Source organism: Cebus imitator, unplaced genomic scaffold, assembly GCF_001604975.1.
Source record: "Cebus imitator isolate Cc_AM_T3 unplaced genomic scaffold, Cebus_imitator-1.0 Scaffold165, whole genome shotgun sequence".
Classification (NCBI taxonomy): Eukaryota; Metazoa; Chordata; class Mammalia; order Primates; family Cebidae; genus Cebus; species Cebus imitator.
This window is the reverse complement of record NW_016107480.1, coordinates 4,170,375-4,182,421: the sequence shown is the minus strand read 5'-3', so window position 1 is coordinate 4,182,421 and position 12,047 is coordinate 4,170,375. Positions and strand designations below refer to the sequence as shown.

At 38.0% G+C, this 12,047-nt stretch overlaps 1 long non-coding RNA gene across 1 annotated transcript in view; it reads right to left on the bottom strand.

Moving 5' to 3' along the window:
• The window catches only part of LOC108314952, a 63,784-nt gene that overhangs the window by 4,914 nt on the left and 46,823 nt on the right, over positions 1–12,047 (bottom strand). The window contains exon 3 of the long non-coding RNA XR_001829749.2: positions 1,838–2,083. This is a non-coding gene — a long non-coding RNA (uncharacterized LOC108314952). The remainder of the gene's footprint in view (positions 1–1,837; positions 2,084–12,047) is intronic.

Sequence of the window (12,047 nt, the reverse complement as noted above, 5' to 3'; positions counted from 1 at the left end):
GGCAATTTTTTGTTTTAACCCATGACTTTTTGCTGTACTGTCTCTTCCATCCCATCCGTCCTTATCCCATGGACTGTGTGGCCTGAAAATGTCCAAATTATTACACCTCCATAAAATGTGTTTTCTGAATCACCCTGTTAGTTCAAAAAGGCACGAGTATTAAGGAAGCCAAACGCTAAAGTCAGTTAGCAGCCCACTGGTTTCCAAAGACTTTTTATGAGTAGGTAATCCTCAATTTAAAGATGCAAATACTGGTTGCTTTTGTTCTAACCAGTTCCATTTCTTGTGTTTCGGGGGTCATTTCTGAATCACGTTATTCCCTTAAATCTTTCATTGTGAAACTTTGCCACTAAGAGGGCTTGTTCTCTAGTTACTTTACACATACTACTTCCAGGATAAAGCCTCAGTGGCTCTGAGCTGCCAGAGGTAAGGTGAGACACTCCTCAGAGCTCATTTACAAGTATCTGAGCGCGATCATGTGAGGTTGCAGGTGACTCTGAGATTCTTCCACCTTTTCTTGCTTCCAGTCTTCTTACAGGGACTCAGATGTTTTCTTGTAGTTGAGAAAACCGTTGTGCTGCTACTGTTGATTTTTCAAATGTGATACTTTAAAAAATTTTCAGTGCAGGAATGGAATAACAAACAAGTTGTTTTTTAAGAAAACAAAATCTCTCCCTTTAGGGGTCTTTTATAGTTTACTTTGTTCCTCAGCACTGGGATTTTACAAACCTGTTTCTGGCTTGCAATCTCACTTGGAGAAAGCAAATCTCCAGCTTTTGTTGATAAGGTTGATTGTGTTTTGAGTTTTCTTGTTTTAAAATAAGAAACATTTACATGTTTTATGTGCTCTACATATATATAAAAGAAATCATTAGCAGTGCCCAAAGTTAATAGCCTAAGAATGTATCGCATAATATACTGCAGTGTCACTGATAGAGTGAAAAAGATTTAACATAGGACTCAGGGGGAGAAAGTATAAACAGTATGAAACTATCACTACTCCAACTAGTTCTGAAAGAGCTCAATGTGAAACCGACCAGAAAATGATCATCCCACAACCATAAATATAGAACACTAAAAAAGACAAAAGCTCTCCGGCATTGTGAAAAATCCATAAATAAAAAGCACCCCCAAAGCATTTGCTGGCAAAAGTATTTAGTGCGGCAATAAAAAAGAGTATTTGTTTTCTTTATATTAAGTGATTTTTTTATGGAATCTGTACAATTAAACACTACACAAGAACATCACAACTGGAGTTTTCGTTCATACCTAATTGAGTACAAAATCAGGAAAATGCAGAATCTGAAGACGCTATGTGCTTTACATTGCATAGTCAAGGTTACGTGTAATGTTTTGTTAAGTAAAAAGTGTCCCATACTGAAAAAAATCATTTTTTGAATGTACATATATACATGCTGACACACAATATGAAAACAAGATTATCTTTTATAGCTTTACATTTAAATATAAGAGTTGCATTCTGAGGTAGATAGCTCTGCTCCAAAAGACAATTCTATCAGGCCCACCTTCCTATCAGATATATTTTAGTTAAGGAAGATGCTATCTTATTTCATTTTGTCGATATTTATTAGGCTACATAAGAAAGGAAGATTTTTCTTAAAGGTGAAGTTGTCAGCTCAAAGGAAGCTACAACAGACCTCAGCACTAAGTCCTAAGCACTTAGAATAAGTAGCAGCAAATTAAAGAATAAATGTGACAAATTGCATACAATATCATCTTCATTTAGCAAGTTAAAGACTTCCACATCTTAATAGAACATCAGGGATTGTAATGTTGCTAATGAACCTAATAATGCTAATCATAACAGTAGTGTTACCTTATATGTGTTTTGTCCTTTGATGAGTTCAAGTGACTACAGTGGATGAGTCAGCAGTTGCACCGCTCACATTCATTTTATGGTGTATAGAGGCCATTAGGGCCCCCAGGTGGACAGAACTGCTGGTAATGAAGGCACAGCGACAGAGGCTGGGATAACCTTTGCCTCCACCCCAATACCACTCACAAAGGACTTGCTAGCGCAATGTCAAGTGGAACCATGTGCCCTTCCAATGTCTCAACTCTCCTGAGGAAATGCAAAAGGGAAGTATTATCACTGCTAGTTTGGACCACATGCAGTTTCCAAACACTGCCTTAAAAATTACCCACATGGATAGCAGTTTCATGTGGGTGCAAACTAGTAACTGACAAACTTACTACAGATCTTGATCCATTGAGAACAGTTTGCCTATTGCAAAAGGGGGTTCTTAAACTGGTCCAACTCTATTTGTTTTATACAAATCTTTTCTCTCTGAGAACGAGAGCAATTTGAGGCATAGACACCTAGTTATACCAAAGAGTAAATCAAACCATGCCACTTTAGAATTTACAAAGAACTTTTAAGATATTAGGCTCTGTAACCTCACAACAATCCTTTAAGATCATTATTGCTATCACCTTTTTACAGGCAGGAAACCAAGGCAAAGAGAAGTTCAGTGAGTTCCCAGAGATCACCAGGCACTTAATGTTCAAGCCAGGATTCAAGTACAAATCTCCTGCTTTGAAATGCAGTGTTCTTTCCACTTTATTCCAGTGCCTATATCAGCAATTGTGAGTGCCTTTCAAACATCTACAATGTGGAAGGCACCATGATCTGTAATGGTTATATATGGATGGAGGTGGATCAGGGAAAAAGCAAATTTAAAGCTAATTTCTCAGGTTCCAAATCTATGCACCAGGGAGGATTTCCCCATATCAACAAATATAGGGCATTATTGAGGTGAAATGGGATTTAGAGGCAAAGACCATAAGTGTAAGTTTAAGCTCAGTGTTTGAAATTTTGTAGTATATCTTGGGGGTGGCCAATAGCAACAGAGCTCAGGAAGGAAGCTGACAATTGGGATGAGATTACCGCAGGAAGCTGGATGAGATCAATTACGGAAAAGAAAGCAAGGGGAGGAATTGCTGTGAATAAAATATCAGGGAACATAGATGGCAGGGAGGAACACACATATTAAGAAAGACAGAAAAAGCGAAGTCTCATTACAGAGAGTGGAAAAATTAGTCTTAAGATAGGGAAGGACACTACATTCTCAAAGATAAAAAGAAAAGACAATGAAATGTAGTAACTGCATAAAGAAATTGTGACCTGGAAGGAAGTAGAAATGAGGAAGTGCATGCTGCATAATCCCAACTTTCTCATTAACAACACATGAAAGAGAAGGGATATGTCCTCAAGAGTAACATTTTGGGACGGCTACTGCAGGGGAAATTAGAAGGAACTAGAGATAAATAAAAGCAAATCTGCTTAGTAGGGAGGACCTAAGTGTGTTGAGTGAATTTGAGTATGTAGCGGAGAAATCATCAGAGTTACCAGGAAATCATCCCAAGGGTAGAGAAATAGAAGAATTTAACCGGGTTTAGGAAATAAACAAGAAACTTACAATGTAAGGTAAAAGGAATGAGAGATATTTTAACATGACTTGACAAGTTAGCTAAGATGGCTAAACATAAAGTCTAAGCTATAAAGGCAAGAGAGAATGGAAACTAAACAAAGATTTCAACAAATCAGGTTCAGTAGGTATGGGGTAATAGAGTATAAAAATACAAACTGTGTGTTGATTTAGTAGGCTGGACATGCAATCTCAAATTCTCCATTACTTTTTCCTCCGACTTTCATTTTCAACCATTTACGTTATCTGCCTGTCCCTTGAGAACATCTGAGTTTGTAACTATTTGTTAAAACTGTCTCCCTTCTTTACTTCTCATTATCTCCTAAATACCCTTTGTATTAGCTTCCCATAGCAGCTGTAAAAAAATAGCACAAACTAGGCAACATAAAACAATAGAACTATATTCTCTCACAGTTCTGAAAATCAGAAGTCAGAAATCAGGGTACTGGTAGGGCCGTGCCTTTTGCAGGTTTAAGGGGAAAACTGTTCCATGCCTCTTGTCACCTTCTACGGGTTGTCACAAGGATGTATCTTTGGGGCCACCATTCAATCCACTTTATACTTCAACCTATCTTCTATCCACATCCACTCCAAAACACACACACACATACACACACACACACACACACACACACACACAATGCCACTTAACCAATCTTCATTAATAGCACTGTTTTCTTCCTAATTTTTTGTTATAAAGCTTTGGTTTTCAAGAGGTTTTCTACAGTACTGGACATCACTAACAATTGCAGATGTCTCCAAACACCTTGCTGGACTTCTAGGATCCTACTTTCCTTTTTCATTCTTCATGCCATTCCTGTTGGGCTCGTTTATTAATACCACCTGCTCCCCCATCTACCTCTTAAGTGGTGATGAACACCAGAGAGCCCCCTCTTCTCGCCTCATTTTTTACTCTCTGTATAAAGTCACGTTCACAGTTTCAACTACATCTCCGTGTTCACTATACCTCGTCTATATCCAACCCTGACTTCCTGCCTGATTTTTACACTAGCATCACCCAATGGAATTCGCTGTTCCGATGGACAGATGCTGTATCTTCATTGTCTAATGCAGTAACCACTAGCCACATACAGCTACTGAACACTTGAAATGTGATCAGTGCTACTGAGAAGGTACATGCTTAATATTTTTCTTTTAATACATTTAAATTTAAATAGCCACAGTGGTATTGACTATCTTGTTGGAGAGCGCCAATCTAGTCTCCTCTACTCTATATGTCGGTCCTAGCGAATCTGCTGCCAGCCACACAGTATGTCTTTCCACATACTCTTCTCTTTGCTGGGATAAGCCACCATTTATCCTTCAGGACTCAGCTCATCTGTGAAACCTTTTCAACAACTCCAGGTTGAATGACTTGACCCCACTTTTGTCTTTCTACAACTCATTTTCAATAACGTATTTATATATAAATATATAAACTTAATTTATATGTTTATATCTGTTTCCCTCACTACACCATGAACTCATTGAAGAACAAGGCTCTATCTCTATTTCTTTACAAGCCATCACAGGACCTGGCACTTGCTCATTGAATCAATTAAAGCAATGAGTGACTGCATTGTGCTTAGAAGTCACCCTGCATTGTCTTAGAGATAAAGCATATCAAGTTGCAAATTTTAAAATACAAGGGGCTTCCACTCTCCTACATAATCTCCTCATGAGAATGGCCAGGTAGGGACAATTCAGGAAGCTTTTAAATCTGTGCATTACATAACACAGAATCTTGTGTTTTGTTTGTTTTGGTTTGATCTTAGTTTTAGTTTTTAATGTTGCACTTTTAGAAGCCTTAAAAACTATAAGTGGCATAAACTATAAGTTGGCTATAAACTATAAGTTGGCTAAAACCTATAACATGGCTAACAGGGCACATGAGCCATTTGGCTGTCACCCTTCAGGCTTAAAGTGCAAATCATTCTAGGAATCTCTCTTTTCTGGAATCTGAAATATAGTCATTTGGAGAATTCCAAAGAGCGATGCATGATTTTTCAAAAACATGCTTTTAAGAAAAGAGAGCTGACTGTTTTGTTTTGTTTTGTTTTGTTTTGTTTTGTTTTGTTTTTTGGCCAGAGGAGGAAAGGAGAGAAAAAGAGATATTCTGCTCTCATTTTGGCCATAGGATGTGCATGGGAGTGTGTGCATCTGTTAATGGAGTGAAGGATAGCATTAGTAAAGGGTTAGGCAGGCATGCACACTGTAGAGAAGGCAACTCATGGAGCCTTTTTCTGTTTCTGTGCATTCAGCCCAACCTTCATTGCGTATGGCTGCTCTTTTTATGAAAATTGGCACATATTTAACTGCTATAGCTGTTGGCATCGAGGCTTAGTTTTACCCACAGAGGAGGCATTCATTCACATTTTAGCTATCATTTCCATTAAAGCTTGCAAGCACAAATGGTACCCCATCTAAATGGATAAGGCACAACCAAATAAATATATCCCCTGAATACCCTAAATATGGGGTATCTAGAAACATGGTGGTGATACTTATTGAAAGTGACATTAACTACAAACCTAAAATTTTCCTTACTAAGTATATAGAAAAGCCAAATCATCTTTGTGCAGAAGGCAGGGAGTAGCAATTCCATTAAGATATTACATGGAAAAAAAGCTTCAATCTCATTTTGTCTATTTCAAGCTCCATTTTATTCATATTGTAACTTACAGAATCATTCAGTGAAATAGAGTGGGAGGAAGAATATGGGCTACAATTCCTTGGAACCTTAGATACATTTTTCTTTCCTGTTTTATCTATGCTTGCAGGCGACATCTCCTTAATGAGAGTCTTCAAACTTCTTTGCCTTTTAGAAGTATCTCTGCTGTGCCCTGGGACACCAGTCACTGATTTTAGCTTTTAAATATGCATGATATAAAGTAATTTTTTTCCTTAGCACTATTCATTGTTTTACCTGTCTTAATGAGAATTATAAGTTTGATTAATGGGCAGAAAGATTTGGCCACTGTTAAGAGTCCTTATCTCTATTCCTCCCTGAGGCATGATGCTTCCAACAGCCTCTGAATACTTAAGAATAATATCTGCAAGTGAATATTAAAATAAAAGTAAAAATAAAAGTGTGATTGTCTATCCACAGTCCTGGCATTAGTGGTGACCATTTATATTAAAAGAATTCATAAATATATCCATACATTCAGTCATACATTCATGTATTCATTCAACAAACAAGAGGCAGTGTGCTTGGCACTGTGAAGAGTGTGGAGCGATTTTAGGTTCTATTAAATTAAAATGAGACAGTGGCCAACCATTAAGCTTTACATTATATGATAACGAAAATGGGTATGGGAAGGGAAGGTCCTATTTGTTCTGTTTTAATTTGGTCGCTAGCTATGTATACTTAATCAAGTAGATAATCAGGAAACCCCTGTGTTCAGTGAATTAATAAAAATCTATGAGACCTACTGCTGCTGAAACAAATGACCAATCTTGGAATCCACAGGTGCTACAAAAATAACCACAAATAACTAGGCAACTAGTCCCATCATCACCGGGAGGGAATGCTTTGAGTCAAACATGCATATTTATCGCCCAAGTAGCTCTTAAAGGTGAAGTAATCCTTGTAGGTTTACTCATGAGCTCAAGGAAGAAGGATTACTTAAAAACACTAAGTATTCAGGTGTGAGAAGTAAAATTAAAACACAAGATTTCAGTGAGAGCTTCGACTTGATTTATCTAATGAATAGAAGTGTGCTATTTGGCCATGTCTACACCTGCATGTGCATGTATAAAATCAGACAATATGTGAATTTCTTTTGTCTTTGGAGTAATCAAGTAAAATAATATTCTACCACTAGAATGGCACTAATACTTACTCTTTGGAAAACAGTGTATTTTTTCTCCACTTGGGCAAAATATGAGTAAGTTAACTAAAATAAACTGGAAAATATTCCTGACTCGTTCAAATGCAATCTGTGAGCTCCAAAAATAAATAAAGATTGCTCCTAAGAAGTCTAGAACATGATAGGATGCAAAGCAGTGGTAACAGATTAAGTACTCTGGTGCTTTCAAACATCTGAATCAGCCTGTTCTGCCTGGTTAACATGAAAATAAGATGTGAGCAAAGATCTTAAATTGTAACTTTTCTCACAGGTCTTCAGATTGGAGGTTTTAAAAATACAGTTGATGAAATTTAAGTAGTGATCACTGGTGTGTGTAGGGGGGCACTTACAAATGAAACATATTGCAAATTAATATTTCATACTTGCTGATGGACATCAGGTGCACTTAACAGCTCTGCTATTAAAAAAAACAAAGATTATGCTCAATTATAAAATAAATATGTTCTGCTTAAACATACACATGTATATGTACATATACACACAAAGACTCATGCATGTGCGCTCTCTCTCTCTCTCTCTCCCTCTCTCTCCCTCCTCCCAGCTCCTCACCAATGTCTTATCTAATCCTTAATAAAGAGGAATTCGAGCCCGAATCACAGTGGATATAAAATTGATTACAAAGCAAAATTTTCAGGTGATGCAGCCTGGGAAGATGTAAATGTTTCACAGGAATTATGATGTCACTTATGTTTCTGCCCAAAGGAGGGCCCCATTTCAGCTCAATCCCAATCAGGAAGTTATTCTTCACACCAAAGGAACATATTTTATACATGGCTGCGTAGAAGACAGAGCATTTAGATGCTAGAGAGCTAGAGCAGAAGGGCCTTATATACTGAGACGAGCAAATTTCTGTGATGATGATTTCTTCCTGGAAAAGGATTTTTTCACATGGCCCTGGAAGAGGAAAATGCCATCTTTAAAATATTCTTAACAACGGACTTTGAGTAGATACAAAAGCTGAGACTTGCAATTTTGTGGAAATAGTAATAAACTGACAACAGCTAGAGGGTGAGAGCTCATGTGAACTTATATCAGTCTAGACAGCTGCAATCAGCTGAACCTCAGCTTACCCTCATCTCTGTAAGAATAAATGCTTATTTTTTTTACTCACTTAAATTTTTATGATTATTTGTTATGCAGCAGTAGCTAACTGATACAAAGAGAATGACTATCATTGGGTGTATGAAGACATTTTCCTTCTTTTCTGAAGATGAGAAAATGCTAAAAAAGATTCAGGTTAAAAATAAGAAAGATTAGTATTGTCAGCACCTTTTCATGAGAGTTGCAATAGTGGGAAAGAAAAATGCTGAAGCTTTAGCCCCTAGAAAGAACAAACTAAATGATCTTTTTTTTCTTCAGATGTATTGATTTCAGACACAAAGTCACAGATACGTCTATAAAAATAGAAGTGTCATTTGAAACTCTGTCAGTTTCTAAAAACAGATAAGAAATGTGTCCTTTATCGTGAGCTACTCTGCCACAATATAGCGGGTCAATCTAGTACTTTTGTTAAGACATATGATTTATCTTGGTCCTCGTTAACTTGAAACTAGTTTCTCAGAACAAATATTCTCTTAAGAAATGACAGAGAGGCAAGGCACAGTGGCTCATGCCTGTTATCCCAAGCACTTTGGGAGGCCAAGGTAGGCAGATCACTTGAGGTCAGGAGTATGAGACAAGGCTGGCCAACATAGCAAAATCCCATCTCTAGTAAAGACACAAAACTTAGCTGAGCGTGGTGGTGCACATCTGTAATCCCAGCTACTCAGGATCGCACCACTCCAGCCTGGGGGACAGAGTCAAACTCTGTCTCAAAAAAGAAATTACAAAGAAACATTTCAAAACTAAAATATTAAACTTTTAGTTAAACTAAAGTTTGAGTTAAATTAAAAGATTTTACTTTTTCAAATTGTATACTGATGACAACCAAGAATCTCTGGCAAATACGTTTGCTTATATTTGCAAATTAGAGCATATTTTTTGGCTCTTTCTACAGTCAGGTATAATAAATTCAGATATCAATTCTGACATGGATGAGTCATGGGGCTTTTGTAGGAAGTTGGTTTCTGAGTCCTGGTTGTCTATGACATAAGAAAGTACAACGTAATAAGTAGTTAACAAAGAGAAGCCACTCCACCATCATAATCAATGCCATCATCATCATCATCATCATCATCACTAGCATCAAAAGTTTAGGGGAAAAGGAGACAGAATCAAAGCTGTGCCTTAGAAGATTAACACAGCAGGAGTATGCAGAATGAACTGGACCAAGTGAGCAAACTAGAAACACTCATGGTTTTATTTAGAATATTCCTATCTTTTTTATCACCCTCTTAAGATCTCTTATACACCCACACACATCAGAGGTGGAGTGCGAACCCTAATAATAGTAAAACATACAGAAAACAAGGCTGGCATTTCTGCCTGAAGTACATAATAGCCAAAGATGCAGGCCGAAACATTCCCTATGCCCGCTTTGCTCCGGAGCTCAGGGTTGGCTAATGGACAGACGGACTCCAGGCTTGTGCCTAGAGCTCTCACCCTCAGCACTCCCTTGTAATGCTCTCGCATGGTATCTTTGCTGCCTACACTCCTGGCCATCTGTTACAATGGCAGCACGCCAGCTTACAGGATAGCTTGCTGGCTTTGTTGAAGCCCAGAGGCCAAGGAAAGGGTTTAGACAAGAAGCCCTTACAAAACTCTCAAAGGTGTCTGAAGAGAGCTCCAGGTCGCCTCTCCCTTTCCCCATACGGCAAGGCTGAGAGCGGTTTTCTGCTTCACAACATTTTATCTCACCTGCTGATTTAACTAGTTGGGTCTCCAATCTAAATCTTAAAATCTGGAGAGGAGAAAAACATGAACCATGTGGAGGTACCTGTGGCTGCCAAGCAGACAGGTGGTGTTATTGCCTGCTTCTTGGCAGGGCTAACGGGAAGCAGCAGGGTTTCCACCAATACTCCACTAGAGCCTCCTCTAATTCCCCAGTGTGCTCCTTTCTTTCCCATGATTCCTCCTTCTTTTCCCCAGTCATTACACTACCTGTAAGATTTAGCAAAGATGTCTTTGTTTGACTTGTTTTCCAGCTGTATGCATACTAATTTATATGAAAAATACTAAAACCTATTCACATATGTTATCCTTACAAGGCATGAGAAAAGACTTTTAAATACAACCAGTGTTACAAACTAATGCTTTATGTGAGACTAAAAGACGTTTTGTAATTACATTTAAAGTCATATACCGCTGCAGCGGATAGAACCAAGAGTAAAAGTCAATTGGAAATTAATACAATAAAAATCGTCACCCTAATGACCAAGAACATTTTCAGTTCATATTCAATTATTTATTAACTTTAAAAAACAGCCACGGTGACTCGTGCCTGTAATCCCAGCACTTTGGGAGGCCAAGGTGGGAGGATCACCTCGTCAGGAGTTCGAGACCAGCCTAGCCCACATGGTAAAACCCCATCTCTACTAAAAATACAAAAATTAGCCGGGTGTGGTGGCATATGCCTGTAATCCCAGCTGCTCAGAAGGCTGAGACAGGAGAATTGCTGGAACCCGGAAAGCGGGAGGCTGCAGTGAGCTGAGATCGTGCCACTGCACTCCACCCTGGGTGACAGAGTGAGGCTCCATCTCAAAAAAAAGAGAATTTACTCAAATGTCTAAAGCATGTGATAATAATAATTATAGTAAAAACACTCTAGATAGTCCTAATGATAGATAAGTGCACCTGTATGAAGGAGAAAGCATAGAAACAACTGGAGTTTAAATCTTACCTGATGATAGAAGAATGTTGATTTTTCTAGGCCAATATACACTTATTCATTCATTCAACAACTAGGGACTGAGCATCTACCAGATGTCAGTCATTGAGCTAATGTTTAATAATAGGAAAGAACATCTCCCATCAAGGATTTCATTATCTAATGTCATATGTGATTATGTGACCAGACAAATATAAAGCAAAGAACAAATGCAGTGATTGGGATATAGTCAGGTATTATGAGAGTACTTACTCCAACCCAGGGGGACTTAGAAAAAGCTTTCTGAAGAAGATCAAAGACCAGTTTTGTTAAAAATTTGAATACATAAGGCACAAGAAAAACTAGATATCACTTGTCTTTACTTATCAGGTTGAATAATTCTGCACTGTTCGCTATTCAAATCTTGCCAAATTTCTGGGTTAGATTAAAAAGAATCTATGAAAGGGAAATAATTCTTGTTCTCTGTCACCACAGGGTGGATGTAAAAATCAACCAAGATAAAAGGTGTGAAAATACTGAGGAAAGTGTACAGCATTGTATAAATGAACGTTACGGTTATCATTTATCTCTGGTATTCTTTTTTATTTACCTGATAATTAAAGCACAAACACAAAAGCCTGCAATAAATGTACAGAGTGTTCTTCGCTTATCCATTCGGAGGTGTAGTTTTCTAAAGATTATGAAACCTCTGCACCAGCAGAGGTTTTGCAAAAGGAAGGGGGCCTGGTTGTCCATTTCCCTGGCCTCAGAGGAAGGACAGAGCCCCACGTAGTGGCCAGCCTCTTTCATTTATCCCAACACTGACAAAGCTATTTTCCTCTCCAGAAACCTCCTCCATACCAGAACACATCACTGTTCACATTAAGAGTGGGATATACAATACAGGAGAAGTTGCAGATGCTGACTATTCCTCTGACTTCTCAGGAAACAAACAAACAACAAACAAGACTAAGTATCAAG